Source organism: Haematobia irritans, chromosome 3 (genome assembly GCF_050003625.1).
Source record: "Haematobia irritans isolate KBUSLIRL chromosome 3, ASM5000362v1, whole genome shotgun sequence".
Taxonomy (NCBI): domain Eukaryota; kingdom Metazoa; phylum Arthropoda; class Insecta; order Diptera; family Muscidae; genus Haematobia; species Haematobia irritans.
In genome coordinates, this window is record NC_134399.1 from 40,236,397 (window position 1) to 40,257,980 (window position 21,584).

A 21,584-nucleotide genomic window follows, 5' to 3' on the forward strand; every position below is an offset into this window, starting at 1 on the left:
GGAGTGCTTTAATATTTTATTGTCGCTTAAATGTTGTTAAAGGTGAACTCTTCCAATATTAACTTTTATTGGGTATGGAGCACGGTTGCTAAAGTTGGTAGAATTCTGCCCAAAATGGTAGATCTTTCACTGTATGGTAGATTCCTCTCCAACTAAGAGGTACTTCACAAATTTTCTATTGAAATACAATTTTGACAAAATTTTCCTTTGGAACTACAATTTTGACAAAATTTTCCTTTGAAATTAAAATTTGAACAAAATTTTCTATAGAAATAAAAATTTTACATAATTTTCCATAGAAATAAAATTTTGACAAAATTTTCTATAGAAATAAAATTTTGACAAATTTCTCTGTAGAGATACAATTTTGGCAAAATTTTCTGTAGAGATACAATTTTGGCAAAATTTTCTATAGAAATAAAATTTATACAAAATTTTCTATAGAAATAAAATGTTGACAAAATATTCTGTAGAGATAAAATTTTTACAAAATTTTCTACAGAAATAAAATTTTTACAAAATTTTCTATAGAAATAAAATTTTGCTAAATTAGATTTTTTTGTTTGGCAGTTTTTTTTTCTATACAAATAAAATTTTGACAAAATTTTCTGTAGAGATACAATTTTGGCAAAATTTTCTATAGAAATAAAATTTTTTACAAAATTTTCTATAGAAATAAAATTTTGACAAAATTTTCTCTAGAGGTAAATTTTTGACAAAACATCCTAAAGAAATAACATTTTCTATAGAAATAAAATTTTGAGAAAAATCTTCTATAAAAACAAAATTATGAGAAAATGTTCTAAAAAAATAAATTTATACAAAATTTTCTATAGAAATAAAATTTTGACAAAATTTTCTGTAGAGATAAATTTTTGACAAAATTTCCTAAAGAAATAAGTTTTTCTGTAGAAATAAAATTTTGAGAAAATCTTCTATATAAACAAAGTTTTGAGAAAATGTTATAAAAAAATAAAATTTTGACAAAATTTTCTATGGAAATAAAATTTTGCCAAATTAGATATTTATGTTTGGCAGTTTTTTTCTATACAAATAAAATTTTGACAAAATTTTCTGTAGAGATACAATTTTGGCAAAATTTTCTATAGAAATAAAATTTTTACAAAATTTTCTATAGAAATAAAATTTTGACAAAATTGTCTATAGAAATAAAATTTTGACAAAATTTTCTATAGAAATAAAATTTTTACAAAATTTTCTATAGAAATAAAATTTTGACAAAATTTTCTCTAGAGATAAATTTTTGACAAAACATCCTCAAGAAATAACATTTTCTATAGAAATAAAATTTTGAGAAAAATCTTCTATAAAAACAAAATTATGAGAAAATGTTCTAAATAAAAAATAAAATTTATACAAAATTTTCTATAGAAATAAAATTTTGACAAAATATTCTGTAGAGATAAAATTTTGACAAAATTTTCTACAGAAATAAAATTTTTTCAAATTTCCTATAGAAATAAAATTTTGACAAAATTTTCTGTAGAGATAAATTTTGGACAAAATTTCCAAAAGAAATAACATTTTCTATAGAAATAAAAAATCTATTGAAATACAATTTTTTCCGAAATTTCCCTTTGGAACTAAAATTTTGACAAAATATTCCTTTGGAATTAAAATTTTGACAAAATTTTCTATAGAAATAAAAATTTGACATAATTTTCCATAGAAATAAAAATTTGACATAATTTTCCATAGAAATAAAATTTTGAAAAAATTTTCTGTAGAGATACAATTATGGCAAAATTTTCTGTAGAGATACAATTTTGACAAAATTTTCTATAGAAATAAAATTTTGACAAAATTTTCTCCAGAGGTAAATTTTTGACAAAACATCCTAAAGAAATAACATTTTCTATAGAAATAAAATTTTGAGAAAAATCTTCTATAAAAACAAAACTATGAGAAAATGTTCTAAAAAAAATAAAATTTATACAAAATTTTCTATAGAAATAAAATTTTGACAAAATATTCTGTAGAGATAAAATTTTGACACAATTTTCTACAGAAATAAAATTTTGACATAATTTTCTACAGAAATAAAATTTTTACAAAATTTTCTATAGAAATAAAGTTTTGACAAAATTTTTTGTAGGGATAAATTTTTGACAAAATTTCCTAAAGAAATAAGATTTTCTGAAGAAAAATTTTGAGAAAATCTTCTATATAAACAAAGTTTTGAGAAAATGTTATAAAAAAATAAAATTTTGACAAAATTTTCTATAGAAATAAAATGTTGACAAAATATTCTGTAGAGATAAAATTTTTACAAAATTTTCTACAGAAATAAAATTTTTACAAAATTTTCTATAGAAATAAAATTTTGCCAAATTAGATTTTTTTGTTTGGCAGTTTTTTTCTATACAAATAAAATTTTGACAAAATTTTCTGTAGAGATACAATTTTGGCAAAATTTTCTATAGAAATAAAATTTTGACAAAATTTTCTATAGAAATAAAATTTTGACAAAATTTTCTATAGAAATAAAATTTTGACAAAATTTTCTATAGAAATAAAATTTTGACAAAATTTTCTATAGAAATAAAATTTTGACAAAATTTTCTCTAGAGATAAATTTTTGACAAAACATCCTAAAAAATAACATTTTCTATAGAAATAAAATTTTGAGAAAAATCTTCCATAAAAACAAAATTATGAGAAAATGTTCTAAAACAAAATAAAATTTTTACAAAATTTTCTATAGAAATAAAATTTTGACAAAATTTTCTCTAGAATTAAAATTTTGACAAAATTTTCTATAGAAATAAAACTTTGATAAAATATTCTGTAGAGATAAAATTCTGACAAAATTTTTTACAGAAATAAAATTTTTACACAATTTTCTATAGAAATACAATTTTGCCAATCAGATTTTGTTGTTTTATGTTTATTATATTTTATATTTTTAATTTTCTTAATAAAACTGACAGTCATGTTTGTGTAGATTTCTTTTATTATAAACATGAATTTTAATTAATAAAACTTTTTATCAACAAAAATTGTTATAAATTATAAATTTATTGATATTCGGTTATACTATTTTTGCACATTTGACATTTGGATATATTTTTTTCAAGAATCAACTGTGGTCAAAGGACTTTTGCAGATTCATAATGCTGGAGGTTACAATTGTGCAAATTTAATATAAATAAATTCAATTATTAAATAGGGAATTACCTTGAACTGCGTTAAGCTGAAATATAGGAAAAAATGTGTAATTAATTTTTAATAATAATAAAACAAAATAAAATAAGAAATATTAATTAAATATATTATGGAATAAACAAAACACATTAACATATTGTTATAAACCAAAACAAAAACTATTATAATTTTTAACTCTCTCTCTCTCTCTCTCTCGAGGACCTAAGAAACTACAGTGAAACCTCTCAAAGTTCTGCACTCTGAAACACGGCTACTTCTTAAAAGTAGACAAGTGTCGTGAGATATTAAAATTAATTTCCCATAACTGGACACCTCCAAAATACGAAAAAAAATCGGCGATCATGGGTAACCAATTTATGGAAGGTTTCACTGTTTTATGATATCGGATATGGGTTAATCCACCTGAAATCCATATTAACTTATCTCATCCATCAACTGTGCAAAAGCAATCATAGGGGGAATTTTGAAGATTGAAAGATTAAAGCAATCATTATTCTTGTCTTATTCTCTTTGGCAGTTTCTTGCAATTTTGCAGATGAATGAATGCATTCGCAGGGAATTGATTAAGAAAATGAAGCCATTTACATAGGGGAAGATTAAGGTTTTTTCCAATTGACGTCTTGCAATACAATTACGAAAATTGTTCAGTTTTCCAGCAAAGAATGTTTCACAGAGTGATTCGAATTTTTAATTAAAATTGAGCGTATAACAACAATGCTTGGTATTGGAGCGTAAATCTTGAATAAAGAGACTTGCATTATTATTGGCAGGATTTACAAGGACATGAGGACATTATGTACATTTGCAACAAATCCATAAAGAAAGAGAGGGTGAGAGAGATGAGTGTAATATAGGACAACTATAAATCGTGCCACAAATTTCACCTACTCAAGGAGAAGCTGGATAAATATGGAGGAGGACAACATTTTTTTTTTTCATGTAGACCCTATACGATAATGATGCATGTGGCATGATAAGCCATGAAAATGCCTGTTGCCGCAACAAGAAAACCAACATCAAGTGTTGGATATTGGATATGGCTTCTTTCTTGGCGCCTTTATGTCGCGCAAAAGGTTGGACACAGTCTGTCTGTCTGTCTGTTATACAAAACGATGCACTTTACCATTTATTTTGCCTTGCTTTTGCTTTCTCCTTTTTGATTTTGGCGAAAGATATTTTCATCTTTAATTTATTACACAAGCACACTCACACATACACACAAACAAACACTCTCCATTTACACCATTAGGGCATACACAGATGTATTTACTTAAGAGGATCCGGAATATAGTCGTGTGTATTCCTTAAATAGTCCATATGTCCGTCCCTGCAATACTTAAGAGCACAAAATCTCCAAGATTTATGTTGTCATGAAAATATTTTATGAAATACAAAAAGAAATCCTAAAAGCCTCTTCACGATAGAAAGAGGTAGCATCAGCACAGCAAAGATTTCATTTAAGATCACCGTTTTGTTCAACTAAATGGATGGAGGAAATTTAATGCAGGCATAGAAATTTACGCTAAACTTTGAAGGGTATTAAAGATGTGGATATATTAGAAGTAGGGATTGTAATCCCAATCAAACAGGGGATTTCGAATAAGCTAGTTTTGGTTTGCCTCATCGACTTATCCTTATGTACCCTCCATCATGGATTGCGTAGAAACTTCTTCTAAACACTGTCATCCACAATCGAATTACTTAAGTTGCGGTAACGCTTGCCGATGCCAAGGTATCTTAAAACCTCCTAACACCATCTTCTAAATTGTATGTAAGTCCATACGTGGTATATATTAAATCAAAAAAGATCGATCCAATACGTATAAAATTCAGTTTGACAAAGTAGACATAACATTTTGACAAAATTTTCTACAGAAATAAAATTTTAACAAAATTTTCTATAGAAATAAAATTTTCACAAAATTTTCTACAGAAATAAAAATTTTGACAAAATTTTCTATAAAAATAAACTTTTGAAAAAAATATTGTATAGAAATAAAATCTTGGTAGATTATTTTTGGCTCGAGTGGCAACCATGATAATGAACCGAATAAAATTTGAACAAAATTTTCTATAGATATAAAATTTTGAAAATCTTTCTCAAAATTTTGACAAAATTTGCTATAGAAATAAAATTTTGGTTGATTATTTTTGGCTCTAGTGGCAACCATGATTATGAACCGACATGGACCAATTTTTGTGTGATTGGACCAATTTTGGTATGGTTATTAGCGACCATATACTAACACCACGTTCCTAATTTGAACCGGATCGGATGAATTTTGCTCCTCCAAGAGGCTCCGGAGGTCAAATCTGGAGAACGTTTTATGTGGGGGCTATATATAATTATGGACCGATATGGACCAATTCTGGCACGGTTGTTAAAGATCAAATACTAACACCATGTTCAAAATTAAAACCGGATTGGATGAAATTTGCTCCTCTTGGAGACTTCGCAAGCCAAATCTGGGGATCGGCTTATATGGGGGCTATATATAATTATGAACCGATGTGGACCAATTTTTGTATGGTTGTTAGAGACCATATGACAATATCATGTACCAAATTTCAGGCGGATCGGATGCAATTTGCTTCTCTTTGAAGCTCCGCAACCCAAATCTGGGGATCGGTTTATATGGGCGCTATATATAATTATGGACCGATGTGGACCAATTTTTGCACGGTTGTTAGAGACCACATACCAACACCATGTACCAAATTTCAGCCGGATCGGATGAAATTTGCTTCTCTTTGAGGCTCCGCAAGCCAAATCTGGGGATCGGTTTATATGGGGGCTATATATAATTATGGACCGATGTGGACCAATTTTTGCACGATTGTTAGAGACCATATACCAACATCATGTACCAAATTTCAGCCGGATCGGATGAAATTTGCTTCTCTTTGAGGCTCCGCAAGCCAAATCTGGGGATCGGTTTATATGGGGGCTATATATAATTATGGACCGATATGGACCAATTTTTGCATGGTTGTTAGAGACCATATACCAACATCATGTTCCAAATTTCAGCCGGATCGGATGAAATTTGCTTCTCTTTGATGCTCCGCAAGCCAAATCTGGGGATCGGTTTATATGGGGGCTATATATAATTATGGACCGATGTGGACCAATTTTTGCATGATTGTTAGAGACGACATACCAACACCATGTACAAAATTTCAGCCGGATCGGATGAAATATGCTTCTCTTAGAGGCTCCACAAGCCAAATCTGGGGATCGGTTTATATGGGGGCTATATATAATTATGGACCGATGTGGACCAATTTTTGCTTGATTGTTAGAGACCATATACCAACACCATATACCAAATTTCAGCCGGATCGGATGAAATATGGTTCTGTAAGAGGCTCCACAAGCCAAATCTGAGGGTCCCTTTATATGGGGGCTATACGTAAAAGTGGACCGATATGGCCCATTTTCAATACCATCCGACCTACATCGATAACAACTACTTGTGCCAAGTTTCAAGTCGATAGCTTGTTTCGTTCGGAAGTTAGCGTGATTTCAACAGACGGACGGACATGCTTAGATCGACTCAGAATTTCACCACGACCCAGAATATATATACTTTATGGGGTCTTAGAGCAATATTTCGATGTGTTACAAACGGAATGACAAAGTTAATATACCCCCATCCTATGATGGAGGGTATAAAAAGATCGATAAAAATCGGAAAAGGTTTAACGAATCGTCTACCATTTTTCCAAATCGATTAGTTAAAAAATGGATATTCGACTTTTTTATTTCTACTTACAGGACACATGACTTTTCCAAATACCAAAAATATTTACGATTTTTCATAAGTTTGAAAATTTTTTGGTTTGTAGAGAATTTTTTAAATTATTAAAAATCGATATTGGCCAAAAACAAAATTCGATCTGAGTTTAAGTAAAACATCGAAATATCGATTTGAAAAAAAAGCAGATGACAAAAAGTGTTTTTCTGTTTTGATATCTCAGCAAAAATATATGGAAGTTCTTCTAAAGACACATCTTTAAACGCGCTTCCAAAAATGTCCTCCCAAAGGTGATCTTTAGTTTAACTATTCGGGAAGTTCTTTTAATTCAATTTTTTATAACTCGTTTTTTTTCTAATAATTTTTATGGGCAATTTTAACTTTTTTTGTTTCAAATATGTTAAAAACTGAGTAAAAATTTACCAAATTGTACCAATTATTTAAATTTTGTCGAAAAAGATGTTAAGTACATTCTAGAAAAAATGCGAATTTTTCAAAGTATTTGAAGTCAAACGTTTTAGATAAATTAGAACGCATTAACAAGTATACAAATTATTCATTTCATTCAAAATATTAAACAAATTCAGTGCAGCAGATGTTGAAATGGTGGGAATCCGTCCTCATGTTAAATTCATCGCTTCTGCGCCAATTTTGCACCATTTCCGGACCCAAAAATAACATTTTTACAACGACCCTTTTTTTGCTGGGATGTTATAAACCGAATGCCAATCCCATTACGCCCAATATTTTTTATACCCTCCACCATAGGATGGGGGGTATATTAACATTGTCATTCCGTTTGTAACACATCGAAATATTGCTATAAGACGCCATAAAGTATATATATTCTCGGTCCTGGTGAAATTCTGAGTCGATCTAAAGGGTGATACGGTAAAAATTTGGTCAATATAAACTTGACGTATTTCTTTCAATTTTGCATTTAAAAAACCTGAACACCCCTCATTTTGAAGGTGTGTATGTGTAGAATGTTGCTCCTATTTTGATTTTGGAATTCACTCTTCAGTTGTCAAAATGCCGTCCAAGCAAGAAGAGCAGCGTATCAAAATTTTGCTCGCGCATCGCGAAAATTCGAGCTACTCGCACGCAAAGCTGGTAAAATCGAAAAAAGTTGCCAAATCAACCGTTACAAATGTAAATAAAGTGTTTGGGGAACGTTTCTCGACAGCCAGGAAATCTGCACCCAGAGAAGGAATATGATCACCTCAAACATGTTTTAAGAGCAAAATGTTATTTTTGGGTGGTGACCATGTAACATGGTTTTCGCAACCATGTTATTTTCTCGGAAATCATGTATCTGATTACGGCAAGCAGGTTATATTTAACGAAAAAATAACATTTTAGTGACAAACATGTTACATGGTCACCATACAAAAATAACATTTTGCTCTTGAAACATGTTTGAGGTGATCATATTCCTTCTCTGCGTGTGGATCGGGGGGAAATCGAAAACCGGAAGCCGCTGAGACAACAAAGAGAGTTGCCGGTAGTTTCAAGTGAAACCCTAACCTCTCTCTCCGAGATGCCGCAAATAAGCTGGATGTATCGTCTACAACCGTGCATCGAGCCAAAAAACGAGTCGGACTATCGACTTACAAGAAGGTAGTGACTCCAAATCGCGATGATAAACAAAATACGACGACCAAAGCGCGATCCCTGAGGCTGTACACGACGATGCTGACGAAGTTTGACTGCGTGGTAATGGAAGACGAAACCTACGTCAAAGCCGACTACAAGCAGCTTCCGGGACAGGAGTTTTATATGGCAAAAGGAAGGGGAAAGGTAGCAGATATTTTCACGCACATAAAACTGTCAAAGTTCGCAAAGAAATATCTGGTTTGGCAAGCCATCTGTACCTGTGGCTTGAAAAGCAGCATTTTCATAGCTTCCGGGACTGTCAACCAAGAAATTTACGTGAAAGAGTGTTTGATTAAACGTCTGCTGCCTTTCCTGAAGAAACACGGTTGTTCCGTACTGTTGTGGTCGGATTTGGCATCTTGCCATTACGGTAAAAAGGCCATGGAGTGGTACGCCGCCAACAACGTGCAGGTGGTTCCCAAGGACAAGAACCCTCCCAACACGCCAGAGCTCCGCCCAATTGAGAAATACTGGGCTATTGTCAAGCGGAACCTAAAGAAGACCAAAAAACTTCTAAGGACGAGCAGCAGTTCAAGGCAAATTGGCTTTCTGCGGCGAAGAAGGTGGACAAGGTGGCTGTACAAAATCTGATGGCAGGTGTCAAGCGTGAGGCCCGGCAATTCGGATTTGCAAAAGCGAAAGCCTAACTGAATATTTTTCCTGAATTTTATACTAGTTGAACTTGAAAAAGAAATTTAATTTGATTTTTTAAATAAACGATTTCACCGATTTACACGCGTTTTCCCTTGACCAAATTTTGACCGTATCACCCTTTAAGCATGTCCGTCCGTCCGTCCGTCTGTTGCAATCACGCTAATTTCCGAACGAAACAAGCTATCGACTTGAAACTTGGCACAAGTAGTTGTTATTGATGTAGGTCAGATGGTATTGAAAATGGGCCATATCGGACCACTTTTACGTATAGCCCCCATATAAACCGACGCTCATATTTGGCTGGCGGAGACTCTTGGAGGAGCACAATTCATCCGATTCGGTTGAAATTTGGTACATGGTGTTCGTATATGGTCTCTCACAACCATGCAAACATTGGTCCAAATCGGTCCATAATTATATATAGCCCCCATATAAACCGATCCCCAGATTTGGCTTGCGGAGCCTCTAAGAGAAGCAAATTTCATCCAATCCGGCTGAAAGTTGGTACATGGTGTTGGTATATGCTCTCTCCGGTTCAAATTTGGAACGTGGTGTTAGTATATGGCTGCTAACAACCATACTAAAATTGGTCCATATCGGTCTATAGTTATATATAGCCGATCCCCAATCACACAAAAATTGGTCTATATCGGTTCATATTTAATCATGATTGCCACTCGAGCTACAAATAATCTACCAAAATTTTATTTCTATAGAAAATTTTGTCAAAATTTTATTTCTATAGAAAATTTTGCCAAAATTGTATTTCCATAGAAAATTTTGTTAAAATTTTTATTTCTAAAGAAAATGTTGTCAAAATTTTAATTCTACAGAGAATGTTGTCAAAATTTTAATTCTATTGAAAATTTTGTCAAAATTTTATTTGTATAGAAAATTTTATTAACATTTTATTTCTATAGAAAATTTTGTCAAAATTTTATTTCAATTGAAAATTTAGTCAAAATTTTATTTTTATAGAAAATTTTGTCAAAATTTTATTTCTATAGAAAATTATGTTAACATTTTATTTCTATAGAAAATTTTGTCAAAATTTTTATTTCTACAGAAAATTTTGCTAAAATTTTATTTCTATAGAAAATTTTGTCAAAACTATATTTCTATAGAAAATGTTGTCGAAACTTTATTGCTATAAAAAATTTTGTCAAAATTATATTTCTATAAAAAATTTTGTCAAAATTTTATTTGTATAGAAAATTTTGTTAAAGATTTATTTCTATACCAAATTTTGTTAGAAATTTATTTTTATATAAAATTTTGTTAAAATTTTTATTTCTATAGAAAATTTTGTTAAAATTTTATTTCTATAGTAAATTTTGTCAAAACTTTCTTTCTATAGAAAATCTTGTCAAAACTTTCTTTCTATAGAAAATCTTGTCAAAAGTTTATTTGTGTAGAAAATTTTGTCAAAATTTTATTTCTATAGAAAATTTTGTCAAAATTTTATTTTTATAGAAAATTTTGTTAAAATTTATTTTTTCTTTTCTTAAATGACAACTAATCGATATTCGAGTTTTGTATCCCTATTTGGGGAGACTACAATCACATGGAATTTTGACGCATTTTATTTCATCCGACATATGGACATTTGCCTACCATTTGCATACATCCACTTTAAGAAGACGCCATCAGAGTTCGACCAGGATGTGGGTAAAATGACAGGTTAGAGATTTCCTTAACCCAGAGTCTGTCACACGCCAATGAAATATTTACCAGAAATTAGAATTTATTGTTTCATCATTTCAAAGGCCATTGTACAATGGTGACTGTACACATTTATTTCTACATTTTATAGCTGATGGAGATTAATTGCTGTGATATAGACTCGCCATAGAGTATAAAGAAAATGTTTTTATTCCCAAGAAAATTATTGCGTGTCAATCATTTGGGAATGGGAACAACCCATTTTTTTGTTGTTGTTGTTACTTTGATTACTTTGCCATATTCCAAGTAAAACCAGAGTCAAGTACGAACAATTTGTGTATGGCATGTATACAAAGTACTAAAAATTCAAATTGGAAAACAAATCAAAAATATTGCATTATGTATAACATGTAATTGTTAACTGATGGTATAGTTATATTTTTTAAGGTTGGTCATTTAATAAGTGGAACATCATAAATGGGACAGGTGTGACCAGTGTTGCCATTGAGAATTTCTAAAAAGTGGCACAAAAATACTCATTTGCTATAAATTGTTGCAGTTGTTTTTAATCATGGCACAAAAAGTGAAATTTTGCGATAAAATGTAAATGTCAGACTACGAGGTTTGTCTTTTATATTTCGGGATTGGGCAACCCTAGTTTTGCAATCCGCCAAGTGACAGTTACGTGATAATACGATTACGCAACCTAAATTAGAGAATGCGCAATTTACAAAATATTAAGGACAAATTTCTTTAAAATTAGTTCGAAAACCTTTGTTGTTAGTACCTATCTCATTTACCGCCATTTTCATGAAGCTCCGTTAGCTAATGAACTATACCACACTATGGACATATCTATCACCTTGCCTATATTTTCCTTATGTTAGTTAAGAACTTAACTGCTGAAAATTTTCAGTTAAAGTTAACCGGAGAGAAGGTATTGACAATTTATTTTCTGTTAACTGGCAGTTAAAGCCTAACGGAGCTACATGGAAATGGCCGTTAATATCATAATTTATTATGGTTTTAAATTCTTTAATACATAAATAAATAAATTCTTTAAAATAAAGTTAATAATATTTGCTTCAAAAGTTTTTATTATAAATTTTAAAATTTTCTTTAAACTAAAGCAACACATTTTTGACAAAAATCGTCCTTAAATTAACTGAAATATTGAATATTTAAGATAAAAATGCTTAAAATATAGGCTTAGAATTATTTTGATGATTTACCATCTTTGATTTAAAGTTTTTATTTGGAATTAAGAAAACATTTTTTTCTTTGAAGTATCGGTTATAATTTGGATTTTTAAATTGACATTTGTTTGTACGTGAATAGCTTTATTAATATACCGGGAAAATATAATGAAGATTCTATAAATGAGAACTGCATCGTAATTTTAATTTTTATTGATCCTAGATTTAAAGATGGGTCACTAAAAATGTCTTCGTTTTAAAGAAGCCGCTCCTTTGTCTCGGAATCGGAGAAGGTCCAAATCATTGGATCGAAGTAAACTTTTATTTGAGTGTATGGTGAATTCAACCGAGGTCGTAATTCACTCCAAGAGGAATTTCGTGAAGGTCGCCCAACATCAATTGTTGTTTCGGAAACAATTGATGCTGTGTGCCAACTTATATTGATGATGGCGACACATAGAGAGGATTTGAGACCACTAATAGGCATCAAAAACAGGACATAACACACTTGGAAAAGTAAACAGCAGTCAACTTTATGGGTCTTTCAAGATGAGCCAACTCCAACAAACGTTGCTCGAGCTCGATGAATTTCTAAGCAAATGATTGCTTGTTTTTTTTCTGAAAAACTGGACAAGTCGCAATCGTACCACTAGAACAACGCAGAACAGGCTATTCTGAGTGCACAGAGAATACAGATTGGTTGTAGCAACCGAATTTATAGCCAACCTCCTTTTGGCAGTTACAGCCACTATCAAAAGGCAGTCGTGTCTCCCAACTAATTCAATCAATACAACTAATACAACATAAGCTATTGGTTGTGTAAACCGATGACATAGGTTGCTGCTACCTTCACAACCCAGAAATAGACAATGCAATAAACCTATACATCCATATATACATACATTATACAAATAAATCATTCATCATAACATCTAGTTCCTCTTCTCGTAATTTTTTTGATTTGCTTCTTGTTAATCTTGGACTCATGGAATCGCTTTCTGATCTTAATCTCTTTTTACTCTTTATTCCTTGACAAAAAGTTAAAGGCTTTCCAGGTGCTCTTTTTGTATTGGATTTTCGTATCTGATCAATATGATCATGTTTTTGGGTACCATTAACAATAACTATATATCTTAAATTACTTAGCCTTTTAAATATCCTTCCAGGAATCCACTTATCATCATTCGAAAACACATTTCGATACAAAATTACCTCGTTTTCTTTAAAAGTTCTATTCTGAGGCAATAACTTAGTCGTTTTGGGATTTTGTACTCTATCTCTCACATTGATACAACCATCTTCTTTCTCTTTTTCAACTAAAATATCTAGCAGTGATCTAGGTTTGAATTTAAACATCAAGCTTGCTGGTGATGCTTTTGTTGCTGTTGAGGGTTTATTCCGACAATTCATCAAGAAGTTGTTCAATTTGAGTTCCCAAGATAGATTCGCAGTCTTTTGATCAATCATATATTTCTTGAGTTCTTGCTTCACCGTCTGTACCGCCCGCTCTGCAATTCAATTTGATTGTGGATGATATGAAGGTGACTTTAAAACCGTTATACTATTTGACTTACAAAGCTTAATGAATTGGTCGGAGCCAAAGGGTGGCCCATTATCACTTACTAAAATTTTCGGTAAGCCATAAGTTACGAAAATATTCCTTAAAGCCTGACATACTGTCTTTGCATCCGTCACATTCTACCCACTTACTATAAGCGTCGACTAAAACCAATATCGTGATGTTCGCGATTTTACAGAAATCTATATGAATTCTGTGAAATGGATATTCGGCATCCTTCCACTTATTCAAAATTGGTTTGGGTGCGTTCTGCATAGCCTGACAACTCTGACAGTTTCCAATAAATATCTCAATCATGCTGTCGATGCCGGCCACCAAACATAGCTACGAGCAACTTGCTTCATTCTAACAACACCCACATGACCCTCATGCAACATCTCTAATACCTTTTCAATTAACCTATTAGGTATAACAAGGTACAGGACCCATAAAAAATGCACCCATCCTCTATAGCCAATGAATTACGTTTACTGTAGTAAGGCATAAAATCGCTATTAAATTGTCGGGGCCAATTTCCTGTTCTAATCCACTCGAAAACTTTTGCCAGAATAGCGTCCTTTCCCATGTCTAATTGGACCTCTTTCATACTTAAGGGAAAGTTATCAGGACTTATACAATTAATCCTAACCGTTTCTATATCGGTGGGACACTGCAAAGGGAGCCTTGACAAGCCATCTGCATGCTGCATTTGTGACCCCTTGTTATAGCAAATTGTATAGTCGTACATTGACAGAATTATGGCCCACCGTTGTAATCGATTGGCCGCCACAGCTGGAATACCTCTTTTGTCTCAAAATATAGTACGCAGAGGTTGGTGATCTGTTTGTATCGTAAATCTCAGCCCATACAGATATTTATGGAATTTGTTCGCAGCAAAAATTATAGCTAATGCTTCTTTATGGAGTTGCGAATAATTTCTTTCCGAAACGGAGAGGGTTCTTGAAGCAAATATAACTGGTCTTTCCACCCCATCTATTACGTGAGATAAAACGGCACCCACTCCATAGGAACTAGCATCGCAAGCAACAACAATGGCTTTGGCCGGGTTGTAATGTGTCAATATTCAAAATCAAATTCTTACTTCTCTTGAAGGCATTAGCATGAGTCGCATTCCATTCCCATGAAACATTCTTACCAGTAAGTTAATGAAGCTAATTCGCTGGACAAGTTTGGAATACATTTGTGATAAAAATTTATCATACCTAAATATGAAGCTAACTGAGGTCTATCCTTGGGCTCAGGAGCATTTAGAACGGCCTTAACCTCAGTTTCATCAGGTGCAATACCCTGGCTATTTATTCTGTATCCTAAATCAACTACGAGTAATTTTTTGCATAAAATATACATTTCTCCTCATTAACTGGAACGTTGAATTCGCTCCATTTCTCAAACACTCTATGTAGATTCTGTTCACATTCCATTTGATTCTCACCACCCATTAAAATGTCATCAAAGTACACGTGAACCTTATTAATACCCCTTTTACTCTCACACATAATGCCATTAAAAATTTGTGGAGCCGTTTTCAAACCGAATATAAGCCTGGTATACTGAGTGTTTATAGTCAATAACTCACGCGATCTTTCCTGTAGATATGCTCCCATAAGATCAATTTTACAAAATACATTCCGCCATGTTAGCAAAAATATCATCCATTCTTGGAATTGGAATATGTTCACTAATTACAAATTGGTTAATTGTGCGTTTGCAATTAACACAAAGTCTTATGGAACCATCTGGTTTATTGACTACAACCAAAGGACTTGCCCATCTACTCCGAGTAACCATTATCAAAATACCCTCATCGCAAAGTCGTATTATCTCCTCTTCAACCTTTGGTCTAAGCCCATAGGGCACCACATTTGGTTTACAAAATATCGGATATTCATCTTCTTTTAATGCGATCTCAGCCTGGAATGTCTTTATAACAGCATTGAAATCTCTTTGAAATACACTCGCAAAATTTGTGTTTAAATTCCATCCCAATGTTGTCTTTACATATACCAAAAATTGTTTTTTCGCAATTCGAAAAATCAAAAAACATCTCTCCAAGATGGGAAGAGTATGTCCAACCAATTACGACCAAGTAATTTGAACTGTATTGAAATTAATTGACTGTATCATAAGCATTAAAAATTATAAAGCTGTATACTTCGATAGATGTTCATAATTTCATAAAATTAAAAATGGTTCAAATCAAATCAATACCCAAAAGTTCTTAACACATCTTTGGAAGTTTTTTTTTTTTAGTAGTACATTGAATTTTAGCTGGTTGGAATAGTTTTTGTGGTGGGAACTGGTACGTTAGAATGTATACTATAGTCATGGTGCTTTTTGCTCTTCGAGAGTTGACATCACTGATCACTGTTTAATAAAGGGTGATTTGTTAAGAGCTTGATAACTTTTTCTTTAAAAAAAACGCCTAAAATTTGCAAAATCTCATCGGTTCTTTATTTGAAACGTTAGATTGGTCCATGACATTTACTTTTTGAAGATAATTTCATTTAAATGTTGACCGCGGCTGCGTCTTAGGTGGTCCATTCGGAAAGTCCAATTTTGGGCAACTTTTTCGAGCATTTCGGCCGGAATAGCCCGAATTTCTTCGGAAATGTTGTCTTCCAAAGCTGGAATAGTTGCTGGCTTATTTCTGTAGACTTTAGACTTGACGTAGCCCCACAAAAAATAGTCTAAAGGCGTCAAATCGCATGATCTTGGTGGCCAACTTACCGGTCCATTTCTTGAGATGAATTGTTCTCCGAAGTTTTCCCTCAAAATGGCCATAGAATCGCGAGCTGTGTGGCATGTAGCGCCATCTTGTTGAAACCACATGTCAACCAAGTTCAGTTCTTCCATTTTTGGCAACAAAAAGTTTGTTAGCATCGAACGATAGCGATCGCCATTCACCGTAACGTTGCGTCCAACAGCATCTTTGAAAAAATACGGTCCAATGATTCCACCAGCGTACAAACCACACCAAACAGTGCATTTTTCGGGATGCATGGGCAGTTCTTGAACGGCTTCTGGTTGCTCTTCACTCCAAATGCGGCAATTTTGCTTATTTACGTAGCCATTCAACCAGAAATGAGCCTCATCGCTGAACAAAATTTGTCGATAAAAAAGCGGATTTTCTGCCAACTTTTCTAGGTAATAAAATTCAATGATTTGCAAGCGTTGCTCGTTAGTAAGTCTATTCATGATGAAATGTCAAAGCATACTGAGCATCTTTCTCTTTGACACCATGTCTGAAATCCCACGTGATCTGTCAAATACTAATGCATGAAAATCCTAACCTCAAAAGAATCACCCTTTATTTGTCTTTGTTTTCTAATCTCGAAATATGAAAGGCAACATAACTAAATTTCTTATATTAGGGCATTTTGTAGTCGGTATTCCCAACTGATGTATTTGTGTGTGTGAGTGTGTGGGATTTACTATTTGTTTCACATTTGTTGATTAAATCGCACTCGCATAACCATAATAGCTTTATAGCATCATTAAGATGGGTAAACAACTACGAATCACCCTGTGTTAAATGAATTTGACATGCATATTAACGCCATTGCTTTAAAGGGTTACCATGTAATTTTACGATTGCATGTTTTACCATTGTTTATCCATCATTAGAAGCTAAATGAAGAAAATTGAGACTTGTGTAAATATGTATATACATATAAGCATATATACACGTCCATGGAGACATGGTAAGCAGTACACGTGTACACACACATCCGCACACCCACATATAGACAACCAATCAGAAAAGAATAACAATGGGGGGAGTTATAAAAATCATCTGATTATTCAGTGATGGTATCTCATGCTTGGCAACATTAGCGCGTGGAAATAAAATTATAGACAATGGCATAACAATAACAGTATACAGAGCTAAGTATCAATCTAATCAAATATTTAGCTCGTGCCTTTAATTCCTTTTGGCTGATTAAAAGATGATTACTTTGGAAATACAATTCGGTATTGTGCAGTAATTTATTCCTCTACATAATAGAATAGAATAGAATACCTTTTTGGTAACAAGTGAATATTTAAATTTCATTTGCAAATAAACAAACAACTCAATGCGAAATGCTTTCCTTTATCGGTTTCCCAGAATTTTCAATTCAATCTCAACAAATAATTTACTGTTCTTCTTTGCTAAGGATTTCCACGAAAATCATTTTGATTTAAGTTTTCGTGTCGAAAATAATCAAACCCACTACAGAGAGCACAGAAAAGAACACAACCCCATTGCTCCAATTATTTTTCTTTTGCTTTGGTTTCATCCTTCATTTTCTTGCCGGATATGTGACAGCAGACACAAGTGCTATTATCCACATCCGCAAGGTCATTGGCCGTCTAAAAAATTTGTGGTGTGTTTGCCAAAATTTCCTCCACTTGGATAATAAATTTTTCGATTGTTCGAGGCAATTACTTTGTGTTATACCATTTGTGGAGTTGCTCATGTTGCTGTTGCTGTTACTGTAGTTGTTGTCTGGTTGTTCTGGTTTCGGAAATGATAATAAATTCATTTTAATTACAAACAAATAGCATGTGTTGCAAAATTAATAAATATTCTTCGGACATTGTGATTGCTGGCATTGTGTGAGTTTTAGGGTAGCCAGATGTACTTAAATACAAAGTACATTGACATGAGGTAGCTTTTCTCTCATTCATAAGTGTATTAACAGAACCCTAACGATAGCGAAAAATTCACAATGTCATAGACGAGTTTCGAAGCTCCGCGATCGTATTTTTGAATCATTTTTTTAGACCAATCGACACGAGCCATTTTTGAGCGAATGACAAATTGTGTGGGATCTAATGCGAAAACTAAAATTATTTGCCGGTAAAATTTTGATGCTGTATCCACGGGAGCCACCGTGGTGCAATGCTTAGCATGCCCGCCTTGCATACACAAGGTCGCGGTTTCGATTCCTGCTTCGACCGAACACCAAAAAGTTTTTCAGCGGTGGATTATCCCACCTCAGTAATGCTGGTGACATTTCTGAGTGTTTCAAAGCTTCTCTAAGTGGTTTCACTGCAATGTGGAACCCCGTTCGGAGTCGGCTATAAAAAGGAGGAATCGGGCAGCACTCAGTGATAAGAGAGAAGTTCACCACTGTGGTATCACAATGGACTGAATAGTCTAAGTGAGCCTGATATATCGGGATGCCACCTAACCTAACCTAACCTATCCTTGGTCCCGCTAGTACCTATGGTTGTCTCAATGTCACGATTGGGCACATGAAGAACTTGCAATATCAGTTGGCGCAGTTGAATGACCTTCTCGAAATTCTTCTTGGAGTGAACTACAACGTCGGTTGAATTCAAACAACCATCGATAAACACTGATCCTTTACGGAGCTTAATCGCCAAAAATGGGGCTATACTAAAATATGGACCGATACTCACCGTTTTCGGCACACCTCTTTATGGCCTGAAAATACCTCTAGATTTCCAATTTCAGGCAAATTGGAAAAAACTTCGGATTCTAGAAGCCCAAGAAACCAAATCGGTAGATCGGTTTATATGGGGACCATATCAAAACATGGACGATGCTCACCATTTTTGGCACACCTCTAAAATTCTAAAATACCTCTAGATTTCCAATTTCTGGTAAATTGAATAAAAACTACGTTTTCTATAAGCCCAAGAAGTAAAATCGGGAGATCGGTCTATATTGGGGCTATACCAAAACATGAACCGATACTCACCATTTTTGGCACACCTCTTTCTGGTCATAAAATACCTCTAGATTTATAATTTCAGGGAAATTGGATAAAAACTACGAATTCTATAAGCCCAAGACCCCAAATCGGGAGGTCGGTTTATATGGGGAATATATCAAAACCTGGACCGATATAGCCCATCTTCGAACTTGACCTGCCTGCAGACAAAAGACGAGTTTGTGCAATGAAGCAATCGTTCATTATTGAAGATTGTAGCCTGTTTACAACAGACAGACAGAAAGACATCCAGGCAGACGGACAGATGGACATGGTTATATCATCTTAGAATTTCTCCCTGATCAAGAATATATATACTTTATATAGTCGGAAATCGATATTTCGATGTGTTACAAACGGAATGACAAACTTATTATACCCCCGTCACCATTCTATGGTGGTGGGTATAAAAATGTCAAGCCTTACGACTGAGCTGTCAGTTGGCCGGCAGCACATCTAGGGTTGCCCTATTCGAATATAAACAAGTATATACGGCCGTAAGTTCGGCCAGGCCGAATCTTATGTACCCTCTACCATGGATTGCGTAGAAACTTCTACGAAATACTTTCATCCACAATCGAAATACTTGGGTTGTGGTATCTTAAAACTTCTTAACATCGTTTTCTAAATTGTGAGTTAGTCCATACGTGGTATATATTAGACAAAAAAGTTATGTATAGTTAATCCTACAAATAATTACGAATCGATATGAACTTTTTGCACGGTACGTAGAGAGCCAGAATTGAAATATGGGCGTAGCTTATATGGGGGCTATATACAATTATGAACTTGATATGGACCAATTTTTGTGTGATTGGAAATCGATTTATCTGAGGGATATATATAACTATAGACCGATATGGACCTAGTTAGGCATGGTTGTTAACGACCATATACTAGCACAATGTACCAAATTTCAACTCACTCGGATGAAATTTGCTCCTCCAAGAGGCTCCAAAACCAAATCTCGGGATCGGTTTATATGGGGCTATATATGATTATGGACTGATATGGACCACTTTTGGCATGGTTGTTAAATATCATATACGATCACCACGTACCAAATTTCAAGCAGATCGGATGAATTTTGCTTCTCCAAAAGGCACCGGAGGTCAAATCTGGGGATCGGTTTATATGGTAGCTATATATAATTATGGACTGATAGATACCAATTCCTGCATGGTTGTTGGATACCATATACTAACATCACGTACCAAATTTCAACCGAATGGGAAGAATTTTGCTCTTCCAAGGGGCTCTGGAGGTCAAATCAGGGGATCGGTTTATATGGGGCCTATATATTATAGACCGATTTCGACCAATTTTTGCATGGGAGTTTGAGGCCATATATTAACACCACGTACCAAATTTCAACTGAATCAGATGAATTTTGGTCTTCCAAGAGGCTCCGGAGGTCAAATCTGGTGATCGGTTTATATGCGGGCTATATATAATTGTGGACCGTTGTGGACCAATTATGGCATGGTTGTTAGAGACCATATACTAACACCATGTACCGAATTTCAGCCGGATCGGATGAAATTTGCTTCTCTTAGAGGCCTCGCAAGCCAAATCGGGGGATCGGTTTATATGGGGGCTATATATAATTATGTACCGATGTGGACCAATTTTTGCATGGTTGTTAGAGACCATATACTAACACCATGTACCAAATTTCAGCCGGATCGGATGAAATTTGCTTCTCTTAGAGGCATCGCAAGCCAAATCGGGGGATCGGTGTATATGGGGGCTATATATAATTATGGACCGTTGTGGACCAATTTTTGCATGGTTGTTAGAGACCATATACTAACACCATGTACCAACTTTCAGGCGGATTGGATGAAATGTGCTTCTCTTAGAGGCCTCGCAAGCCAAATCAGGGGATCGGTGTATATGGGGGCTATATATAATTATACACCGATGTGGACCAATTTTTGCATGGTTGTTAGAGACCATATACTAACACCATGTACCAAATTTCAGCCGGATCGGATGAAATTTGCTTCTCTTAGAGGCCTCCCAAGCCAAATCGGGGGATCGGTTTATATGGGGGCTATATATAATTATGGACCGACGTGGACCACTTTTTGCATGGTTGTTAGAGACCATACACTAACACCAGGTACCAAATGTCAGCCGGATCGGATGAAATTTGCGTCTCTTAGAG

The 21,584-nt window shown here is 33.6% G+C and overlaps 1 protein-coding gene across 2 annotated transcripts in view; it reads right to left on the minus strand.

The window, feature by feature from the left end:
• The window catches only part of kek5 (leucine-rich repeat, immunoglobulin-like domain-containing kekkon 5 protein), a 524,846-nt gene that overhangs the window by 230,987 nt on the left and 272,275 nt on the right, over positions 1–21,584 (minus strand). For both annotated transcript variants that reach the window (XM_075300232.1, XM_075300233.1), the window contains one exon: positions 3,199–3,214. The gene's annotated coding sequence lies outside the window, so the exon portion shown is untranslated. The remainder of the gene's footprint in view (positions 1–3,198; positions 3,215–21,584) is intronic.